The sequence below is a fragment of the Elaeis guineensis genome, chromosome 6, assembly GCF_000442705.2.
Source record: "Elaeis guineensis isolate ETL-2024a chromosome 6, EG11, whole genome shotgun sequence".
Lineage (NCBI taxonomy): Eukaryota > Viridiplantae > Streptophyta > Magnoliopsida > Arecales > Arecaceae > Elaeis > Elaeis guineensis.
Window position 1 is genome coordinate 103,556,615 of NC_025998.2, and position 12,517 is coordinate 103,569,131.

Here is a 12,517-nt window from a genome sequence, read left to right on the forward strand (position 1 = left end):
ATGAGGCTCCCACTAATTGAAGTATAAGGGATCTAGCTCATATACTATATCTCCAAAGATGTATCGCGCATATTTTCTCAGAGAAATTAATCCTATGCGCAAGGCGTCAGAAATACTTTTAGGATTTTTCATGCCAATCCCCTCAGCACCTCTTCTATGTACATCTTCTGTGAAACTAGTATCCTAATAGATTTATCTTATAAACCTATATCTATCTTATAGACATATATAGGATGTTTCTGAAAGGTCTCTTATGAAGAATTCTTTAGATAACCATATTTTAACCATAGTCAGTATGGGAACAACATTTCTAACCAGAAGAATGAAATTCATATACAATACAAGGCATATGACAATGCTCTCACTGACCCTTCTTATAAACACATGTTTCCTTCTTCTTGATGAGATCAAATCATTTGATCATATCGAGTTTCTTTATTTCGACAAGCTTGCTTTAAAGATCTCTATCTTTACAGCTATTCTTTCTATAGATCGATTTGAATCCAATAGGTACTATACCTACTGGTAGATCTACTAATGATCATACTTGGTTAGACTGCATCGAGTCAACTTTTGACTTCACTGCATTCAACCACTTCTCAAAATTCATGTCTAACATCGACTTGTTGTAGTTTTGGGATCATCTCCATGATCGCTATCTTCTATGTGGAACATTTCCTCTACTTCCTCTATTAGAATGCCTAAGCATCTTTCAACAGGATGAGAGACATTCTTCTCGACCTACGGGGTAGGGGAGGTACTACATGTACTGGCTTAATTATAAATTGGTTCATTAGGTTCTATGACTCATTGCTTTTGGAAAACTTTCTTTTTAAGCTCAATTTTTCTCCCACTATCTCCATCTTGAACAAACTATTTCTTCAAGAATATAGCATGTCGGATGACAATCACATTCTGATCCTTTGGAAAATAAAAGTAGTATGTCCTAAACTCTTTAAGATACCTTAGAAATGAGCCCTCATAGACCTAACTTTTAACTTATCCGCTTGTTGTCGCTTGACATGGGCCAGACATCCTCATCATGCCACATCTTATACGATGTGATAGAAATAAACTTAGAGCAAACTATTCAGCAGTAAAACTTATCCCTAAAGATATAAGAGAAGATCAGTGATGTTCATTATAGATTAGATCATATCAAATAGGATCCCATTCTTCCTTTCCGACACCCCTTGAGGTGCATCAGGATGTGTCTATTGTGAAACTATGCTGTTTTTCTTGAGATGAGTTAGAAACTCTCACTAAGATATACATCTCCTTGATCATATTGAAGAATCTTAAGAGTTTTTTAATTTGCTTCTTTATCGCATATCTTAATTCTTTGAATTTTCAAAAGCTTCATATTTGTGTCTCATACATGTACCTTTATCATGAAAATTCATCGATAAAAATATCGATGAAAAGATAACCACCTCGGGCTTAGACATCAAATGGGCTATACACATCAATGTGTACTAGGTCAAGTATCTCAATGGTGCTCATCTTATGTTCCATAAAGAGTAGTTTGACCATTTATCTTTAAAGGCAAAATTTACAAACCGAAAACAACTTGAAAGTCGATGAGCCTAAAAGCTTATGCCATTCCTTTTTGTCTATTCTATCTTCTCTAATGTAACCAAACCTGAGGTTCCACATATACTTAGATTCATCTCATTTCTGGATCTCTCAGACCCTATAGCACTCACTATCTGCTCAGAATACCGATATCCAGCAGATCCAATATACCTACTGAAAGCAAGTCCCCTTTTTTTTTAGGCTTTCCAGGTATACAGGATAATTCTTTCTTTGGCTTGCTCTCAGACTTATGTTTTTTCACGACCTTCTTCTTCTTCCAAGTAGATCTTCTTTTGGAAGTAAATGAAAGAATAATACTCTACAAGCCAATCGCATGGGGATGAGAAGGGACTTTGTTTATTTTCTTCCTACTCATTTGCATGATATTAGTTATTTTTTATTTATGAGGTATTATATTTTATTATTTATTATATTATTTTTTTATGATAATGATAAATCCTATAGATTATGACAATGATTTTAAGGTCATGATGAGATCATGCCAGTGAGACCTAAAATCTTGATAGTCTTAATTTAAAATATTCCTGTTGTTGGATCATCGAGTCGAAGATCGATGATATCGATAATGTTGGATGGATGTCTGGTCAGGACACCACCTCTTAGGATCTTTTCAGTACCACGTGATGTAGCAGGAAGAAAGAAGAAACAAAATAAAAATAATCAATACGTGGATCAGCCACAAAAAAATTCACCTCCACGGGGCATGCAAACTTCACTATGAAAAAAATTTTTACAAGAGAAGATCTCAGCCTCAACCCTCATACACCCAATTTTTTTTCATAGAAAGCTCTCCTTCACAAAAGCTCTCTCTCAAGGAAGACCCCCTGAACCCCTGAAGCGACTGCTGTTTGCTGTCTAAGAGCCTCCTGCTCCTTCTCTTCTCAGCACTGCATGCTCTCTCTCTCCATGGGTTCTGATCTTCACATCGTATGAGAAAAAACCAAGCCATGGGTTCCTGTTCCCATGAGAAACCAAGCCAAAAGACCACACCACACCTGTTTCATGCGATCATGCCCTTTTAAAGGGCTTAAACATCACTTAGATTAGGTTTAGGTCTCCTAATAACACCCAAATTAAGCCCCAAGCCACTGGATCAAGATCGCAAGCCACCCAGACCATCTGATCGTGCACTGGTCCATGGAATAGTGTCGTGGACCATGTGAAATGCATGGAAAATACCCACGTGGTCCACACGCCCGGCTGTGGACCACCCGATCCATGGTGGATTGGGAAAACAGGCCCCAGCAGCACGCTGGGCCTGGGCCGCACCCGCCTGGGCCTGAGCTGGGCTGCACCCCACACGTCCGGGCCTGGGCTGCACCCCCCACACCTAGGCCTGGGCCGACCCACGGGCCCGGGCCTAAACGGGGCCCATCCGCTGGGCCGCGCCTTGTGCGCACCTAGCCCACGTGCTGGCCGTGCCTGGGCCATGTCCCACCACCTACGGTCGTGCCGCCACTGCTCCATCGGCCCATCGACGGTCCTCCACCATCTCGAGTTTCGTGCTGACTTTAAAATCATGTATATTCTTGGTCCTAGCTTCATTTGGGATGATCTTGATCTCGTTGGACTCCATTTTTCATCATAGACCTCATTATGGGCTCAATATGGACTGAATTTTGAGCCATCAAATCCTAACAATTTTTATCTTAACTCGATATTCGACCTCCTCCTAACTCTGAGAGCTTCTAGATCTCTTTGCCTCCATATCTTGGGAGAATCACCTACAGATCAAGGATGGGCAAATATGGGAGTCGAGCCAGGTCACTCGATCCCATCTCCATCGTATGCTGTGCTCCTCCTGACTAGAGATCTGCTTGGGGCATCATCCTGCAGTAATAAGAATCTCACCTTACGATGTCACCTCTCATCCTTCCGAGTCTCTTATCTCGTGCTCGATCCACCTCCACCTAGATCTCCACCTCGCTCTGGGCTCCATCTGGCTCCTGAAGCTCCACCTCGCACTGGGCTCCCTGTCAGGTAATAATATCTTTTGCTCTCCTTCTTTCCCTCCAGCATAATCCTATCACCCGTAGCACCCTCAGGATTCCTCCACCGGCTACCATTCTATAGCCTCTCGAATCTAATCTACTCAGTGAGATAAGATTCATCCTAAAATCATATATGTATCAGACCTCTCCCAATCTCCTCATTGCACCATCATGTATTCTCCAGCTGACCATCCCAATATCTTTGATCGTACAGTTTAATCCATCTGATAGATATACAGTGCTCTCATTATTCTCTAAAGAGTCAAACTACTCCTCTCTGCAACATACATGATGGGTGCATGCAGAATCTAATATCCACTACTAGAAAAAAGTAAAACTGTCTCAGTCATTTGCAGCTGGTAGAACTGCCTTCAGAGGAAAAAAGTATTGGTGAGCGGCTTTATCATGTACAACTCCTCATGCTTCGACCACAGCACCGTCGGAGAAGTCTTGCTAAGCACATGGATCACCACCTCATCTTAAAGTGAATTTTAGTGCAGGAGTAAAATGATAATTTTAAATTTTTTTTAAAATCATTATTTTATAATAAAAATTATTAATTAATCTAATTAATTAACATGTATAAATCCTATACAAGGATCTAAATATAATATATACATAGCATGTATTTAAATTTAAAATTCAAACTTCTACAGTAAATAATGTACTGTTATGTGTTCAGAACACATTACCTTTGTGTGGATAGTTAATCGCCATAATTTGATCACCATCGGGAGGGTTTGATCATCGCAATGCAGCCACACAGTGTGTCTGACCTCTGCGGATCATCCACACGAAGCTCTCGGTCTGATCGGCTTCTCACGAATGCTAGTTCATAGCAGAGCCCTTTTTGACGGCCGATGCTGATCGAACTCCTTCGATCTTGATCTGTCGAATTCTTGAGTACTCCAGATCGTCAACAGATGCATTTAATAGGTTGTTGAAGGTCTCTCCAAAGTTTGGTGGGCTCACAACACTCGTAGCTCACGTTCTCACTTTTCGAACCCTAGGCCAAAACCCTAGGGTACTCACCGAAGAAACTTGCGCCCACTTGTTTCTTTCTTTTCTCTCCTTTTCTTTTCTTTTATCACGCAAGAAAGCTCTCTCATGCCACTCTTTTTTTTCAGATATCTTCATCACATGCACAATCTTATCTCCTTTTTAAAATGATGCAAGACCGCATCTTTGCAGCATTTTTACCGCGTGAGAGGATAAAGAATAGTGGTTGCTCATTTGAATTCAAATCGAATTTAAATTCAAATGCCAACCAACTCATTCCTATCCACTCTATGCATGAGAAGAGAAGGGCATGGGCTCTTTTATGCATGGAGAGTTTACATGAGAAACTCTTTCTCGTGTAAAGCAAGGGGCGCACAAGATAAGGTGGGTGGCACATGGATTAGTTGGTTGCCCATTCAAATTCAAACATCTTTTGAATTTGAATGGCCAACTAACTTATTTTATCCAGATAATTAGTGCACAAGGATGGGCATGGGATGCCTTCTGTGTGGGAGAAAATTCATGAGAAGTTGCTTCTCGTGAATTCAAATGGACGTAGAGAAGTGAGGTGGCACAGGGAGTTGAATTCAAAAGGTGGTTTGATCATAATTGAACCAACTTAATCAAAATAGGTTAAGTACAATTAAACTAAGTTAAATCCAACTTAATTAGGCTTATTTAGGCTCAATAAAATCTTAATCAAATCAGGAATTGACTAAGCCCAACCCCGGATCAAATCAGGGACCAAACCACTTTAGCGATTAGGTCAACTCTTAACCTAATCGGGTCAAACCCAACTGAATCCAATTCAATTGGACTTGATCCAAAAATAATTACTCAATCAAATTGAGTTAATTAGTGATCAAATTACTAATTAAACCTCTCATAAATATTGAGTCTAAATTTAATGGGTAATCGGGCATCAAAGTCCATCGATATGAAACCATGATCAAAAAGTCCCAAACCAGTGGGACTCTTGACCCCGATACCCAAAATATGTGGGACTCATGATCAAAGAATCCTAATTCTCGATCACAGAGTTCCAGATACATAGGACTCATAGTCCATGAGCATTAGAACTCTTCATCAGCCATCAGATCAGATAGGAACCTCTAATGTGTGTGACCCCGCAGGTTCGAACCTAAGTCGGTAGCACAGGAACCAATTCTTGTACTAATCGAAGTGACCATCTAGTAATGGTACCCGATATTTGGATAGGTCGAATAGTCACAATCGTAACACTCAAAATCTACATGAATATGGTTACTGTATAATTCATCCCTTTTGACCCCTGTGTTTAGGATGACTCAGGGTTAAACTGTCAACCCTGATTAGATCATCCGAATCGTGCTAAACTCAATCAATTTTGTGACTCCTCACTAGGACTACCCTGGCCAAGATTTTGCTAAATTGAAACATGACTGTACACAGCTCCTGAACTGGAGTGATCAATTTCATCTTGACACATGCACCGACAAGTCAAGTACTTGACTACACCCAGTAGTCTTCCGTCACTGAATTAAAAATTCAGGTAGTCCAGTGCCTAAATACAGTGAGTTTCTTGCAAGTTACCGTGGCGGTCTCAGATCGGAGGGACAGTTATACCCATATCCCATCAGAGCAAATCTTGACAGTAGAAATAGCTCCAGAGTGGGTCACGTTCAGTGCAGATGTACCCTTACATCTCACCTGTATGCCATACCAGTGTCTCCACACTCCTTGGTTAAAAGGACAACCAACCTATATGGCACACAACGACTTATGCTTGATAAATGTTATTGTCCTTGGTAACAACATATCATTTGATCGCGAACAGGTTTAAAGACTAAACGACAAATCCTCCTTTGTCGAGTCTAAATAGTCTTAAGGACTTCACCACAACATAAAAGTTCATTAGAAGATGAAACAATTTGTGATGAAAATATCAAAATAACTTTTATTTATTTATAATTTATATACTAATACAAGAAAGAGCACAACCGTCAATAGACTAACGATTGGCTTTGGGATACTATTTCCAATAATCTCCCACTTGGCCTAAAGCCAATCGGTGCAGTATCTAATACCCATCTTCGACTTGAAGTCATCGAACTCCTTTACCGTAATGGCTTTAGTGAATGGGTCGGCTAGGTTCTCCTTTCCGTCGATCTTCTAAAGGTCGACATCATCTCGATCCATAATTTCTCGGATAAGATGATAGCGGCACAGAATATGCTTCGTCCGCTGGTGTGCCTTCGGTTCCTTTGCCTGAGCAATGGCTCCAGAGCTGTCATAGTAGAGCAGAACTGGACCAACAAGGAAGGGTGCTACTCCAAGCTCGGTGATGAATTTTCTCAGCCACACTACTTCTTTGGCAGCATCTGATGCAGCGACATACTCTACCTCGCAAACAGAATCAGCCACTGTGTGCTGCTTGAAACTCTTCCAGCAGACAGCCCCACCATTAAGGGTAAAAATAAATTCCAACACACTCTTGCTGTCATCATGATCAGACTAGAAATTAGAGTCTGTAAATCCTATAAGTCTCAAGTCTGATTCACCATAAATAAGCCACTGGTCCTTAGTATTTCTTAAATACTGCAGGATGGTTTTAACAACCTTCCAGTGATTCTCCCCTGGATCAGATTGGTATCTACTCACTACCCCTAGTGAGCATGCTACATCTGGTCGTGTATATATCATGGCATACATGATAGATCTCATTGTCGAAGCATATGAAATTCTACCCATACGCTCTCTCTCTCTTGAGGTGTTGTCGGACAATCCCTCTTTGAGAGAAAAATTTCATGGCCTATCGGTAGATAGCCTTTCTTGAAATTCTCCATGCTGAACCTTTTCAGCATAGTATCAATGTACGTGGACTGGGATAAGCCAAGCAATCTTTTAGATCTATCCCTATAGATCCTCATCCCTAGGATGTAGGAAGCTTCTCCCAGATCCTTCATGGAGAACTATGACGACAGTCAAATCTTTATTCCCTGTAATGCAGGGACATCATTTTTGATTAAGAGAATGTCATCCACATACAATACAAGAAATATCACTACTGGATCATTAGCCCACTTATAAATGCAGGGCTTTTCTCCATTCTTAACAAAGCCATACGTCTTGATCGTCCTATCAAAACGTATGTTCCAACTCCGAGATGCCTACTTAAGTCCATAAATGGACCTCTGTAGCCTGCACACCTTAGACTCATCTGTTCATGTGAACCCTTCAGGTTGTATCATATACACCTCTTCGTCCAGCTCTCCATTTAGAAAAGCTGTCTTCACATCCATCTGTCAGATTTCATAGTCCAAATGGATAGCTATCACAAGCATAATCCGAATGGATTTGAGCATTTCCACAAGAGAAAATGTCTCATCATAGTCTATACCATAACGTTGACGATATCCCTTGGCAACCAGATGGGCTTTATAGGTTTCCACCTTTCCGTCTGCGCCCCTCTTCCTCTTGAAGACCCACTTACACCCTATGGGTTTTACTTCTTCAGGTGGGTCAACCAATGTCCACACATCGTTGACCTTCATGGACTCCATTTTGAATTTCATGGCCTCTAGCCATTTCTCAGAGTCAGATCTCTGCATTGCATCCATGTAGGTGATTGGATCCTCATCATTTTCATCAAGTTCGATAGGATCGTCGTCCCAGACCAAGAAATCATAGTATCGTCTGGTTGACGTGGTACTCTACCAGATCGCCTTAAGGGTGCATGAACAATGGACTCCGTATTTGATCTAACCAAATCCGATTCAGGGTCAGCTACTTGTGTCGGTTTTTCCACCTACCAAACTTCCTCAAGTTCGACCTTAGAGGCAACAATCCCTTCACCAAGGAACTCCTTTTCCAAAAAGATTGCCTTAGGGCTGACAAATACCTTTTGCTCATCAGCTAGGTAGAAATAATACCCTTTGGTCTCTTTCGGGTACCCTATGAAATAACACTTATCAAACCTAGGTCCAAGCTTATCCGTAATTAAATGTTTAACATAAGTCGGACACCCCCAAATCTTAAGGTGCGAGAGTACTGGCTTACGTCCTATCCATATCTCATATGGTATTTTGGTTACAGACTTACTCGGAACCCTATTTAGAAGGTAACAAGCTGATTCGAGCGCATATCCCCAAAGGAAGATCGACAGACCAGCAAACCCCATCATGGATCGAACCATGTCCAATAAGGTCCGATTCCTCCTTTCAGACACCATTATGCTGTGGTGTTCTAGGAGGTGTCCACTGAGAGAGAATCCCATTCTCCCCAAGATATGTCAGAAACTCATTGGAAAGGTATTTACCTTCTCGATCAGATCGAAGAGTTTTAATACACATTCTAGTTTGTTTTTCTACCTCATTTTGGAATAGTTTGAACATTTCAAACGATTCCGACTTATGCTTCATTAAGTAGACATACCCATACCTCGATGGTCGGTAGTGAAAGTTATGAAGTAGAAATATCCACCTCTTGCACTTGAGCTCATGGGTCCACATACATCAGAATGTACCAGACCCAAGAGTTCACTGGCTCGCTCACCTTTTCCAGTAAAAGGTGACTTGATCATTTTCTCAAGAAGACAGGACTCACAGGTTGGAAGTGATTCATAATCACCAACTTCAAGAATTTTTTTCTTGAGCCAACCTATTTCCTGTTCTTATTGATATGACCTAGCCTACAGTGCCAAAAGTAGACTTCTGACACATTATCTATTCTAGGGCGTTTACCGGAGGTTTGAACCACATTAACAGGCTGTGATAGTAAGTAAATTCTATTATTTAGTTATCCAACAAATATTGTAACATCATTCAAAATGATATTGTAAATATTTTCTTTTATTAAAAATTCATAACCGTACATGATCAAAAGGCCTACAGAAATAATATTTAATAAAAAGCTTGGATAATAGTGATATTCACTCAGAATTACATTACGAGAATTGATTATAAGGTTCATGATTTCTAAAGCTAGAACTGGAACTTTGCTTCCATCTCCAACATTCAGGAACCTCTTGTCTTCATCAAATCTCCTACTGACCTGCAGACCCTGCATCGAATTACAGATATGATAAGGGCTTCCGACATCCAATACTCAGACAGTAGTATCACAAATGAAAAAATTGCAAGGTATTATCATATAATTATCTTGCTTCTTCTTCGGCCTGTTCGGGTCCAGGGAGGCAATGTATAGAGGACAGTTCCTCTTCCAGTGTCCCTGCTTCTTGCAAAAGAAGCACTCCGCCTGGCTCTGGTCGGACTTGTGCTTCATGGTCTGACCCTGTGCTGATGTCCCAGCATGCGGCTGCACCTTCTTATTTTTCTTCTTCTTGTTCTTCTTTCCTTTCTTAAAGGGTCGACGACCAGAAGAAGACTCTCCCACAACATTCACCGACTCTTTTTGGAGCTGGTGGTCCTTCTCAAAGTTCTGTAGCAACCCCAACAAGCCGTGGTAGTTCACTGCAGGCTTTATCATCCGAAAATGAGTAAGGAAGGGGAGGAAGGACTTGGGCAAAGAATTAAGGATCGCATCCTTACCGAGCTGCTCGTGCAAGGGAAAGCTTAGTTTACTTAGGCACTCAATCATTTCGATCATGTACAGTACATGATCAGTGACTGAGGCCCCATCTCTTATTCGAGCATTGAAAATGGCACAACTAGTTTTGTGCCTTTCAATATCGTCAGGCGTGCCAAAGGAGTCATTCAATATTTGAAGCATCTCCTGCGGCTGGGCATTCTCAAACCTGCGGCTAAGCTTATCATTCATTGCCGCCAGCATTATGCATCGAACGATGGTGCAGTCGTTGACCCACTTTTGGTAAGTGTCTCGGACTGTCCCTCTAGCGTTCGGGCTGGCTTCTCAGGTGCTAGATTCATTACTATATAAAGGATCCACTCATGCTTAAGAATGATTTTTAATTTTTGATACCAGCTATCAAAATTAGGTCCCATGAGCTTGTCATTATCTAATAATGACCAGAGCGATAGAGTAGTGGCCATAGCTGCATAAAGAAAAATCAGATCTTTATTAGTACATAAATTATTAATACTAAAGACTTGAACTTTAGTCTAAAGTTTCTCCTAGTATTTTTACGAACTGGTAGCCTCAACCTCCAATTCGAGAAATTACTTTAATTTCTTAGTGGGTACTAGAATCCACACAGACTACACACGAGCCCAACTTTGGTTGGTCAACCCATGTGCATCTATGGGTAGGTTCATAACCAGTTATTTCTCTAAACAACTTCTAGTAATTAATTTTGTCCCAGAACCTAATCAGTAGGCTTTAGCCTCCACTGAAAAGATCTGGTTAGGTCCAACCATTAACATGACTTTATTTAGTGAATCGGATCAATAAATGATCAGGCCCGACTTTGGCCGGCCAACCTGACCACCATCAGAAAGACTCAACCAAATTATCATACTATGAATGATAATTCCATTAGTCAATAAGCACCAGGCCTTTGGGCCTCCAGTGATTATTAAACTAATGGACTCATTATCACTCACTTAATGGGAGGCTATGACTTAGTTATCACTATAACTTAATCATTTTAGGGACCTAATAATTTTTGAGGATTTTATTAAGTGAAGGAAGAGAAGAAATTAACCAGCCAATTTCAATCCTCCCACTAACTTCACCAAGTCAGATTAAAAAAGATTTAATTAAAGCCGGCATTAGGAGCACCTAAATCAGTCACACTAATTTACCTAATGACATAGGTGAGCCCTAATCACCAAGTGATCTAATCAAAACCTAACTCACCAGGTTGGCTAGGTAAGTAAGATCAGTGGTGGGGATATTCCATTAACTTATCAGAGATCGAATTAATGCGAGTAGCTCCCACTTAAGAACCACTAGTCAAACTGCCGAACTTACCTTAGACACCAACCGATTCATTAGTTTTAATTTGATCAACTTAGTAAATAGAGTTCCACCATGTAGCCATGAATTAAGTCCATCTTGGTCTAGTTAAAGACATGGACCCATTCAACTACAACTATTGGAGTTGAGTCTAGAGTGTCCTTGACCTAATCTAATTCAATTTTTGATTAGAGTTGACCAATTACTCTAATTTAGTCTATTTCTTTCAGCTAACCTTAGGTCTAACCCAATTATGGATCTGATCCATCTAACCCATTAACCCACAAGTTTATGCAATTGTCTTAGGTCTTAATTCACAATTCTAGACTAACTTGACAACACTTAATTCTTTTAATTAAGTATTTGGGCTGATGGGTCAGGGTTTGGCATTTCAAAAATAATTTTTAAATTTGAAAGGTTTTATTTTCTATTCACCAAATATATTGACTCATTTCACAAATAGATCAGAACATTTCATAAACAGCAATCCTATTGCTAATTACATAACAGAAAATAACTCAATCAAAATAAATCATGAATATTCCTTTAGATCTAATCTAACACATTCATGATAAATTTTACAATGAAACTTTTATAATTAAGTCCTTTCGTTGCTTCATCTGCATGGAATATAATTGCAGCGGCACCCTACTGCCATAGGAGAACCCCATTGAATGGGAGGAGAGAGCCTTTAAACCCTACTTTTCTCCTATGACCGGACGACCATGGCAACCAACCCAATTAGACTACTTGCTACTTGAATCAGTATATCTAAATATACCAATTTCAAAATTTAAATTTTAAATTTCAAATTTTAAATTTTAAATTTTAAATTTCAAATAAATTTTAAATTTTAAATTTCAAATTTTTGAATTTCAAATTTCAAATTTTGAATTTCAAATTTTTTGAATTTTGAATTTCAAATTTTAAATTTTTGAATTTTGAATTTCCGAATAAATTTTTAAATTCAAATTTAAATTTTGAATTTTAATTTCAAATTTAAATTTTAATTTACAATTAATTATGCAAATATATATATCATATTTTAGAATCTCCTCTGATACCATTTAAGTAAA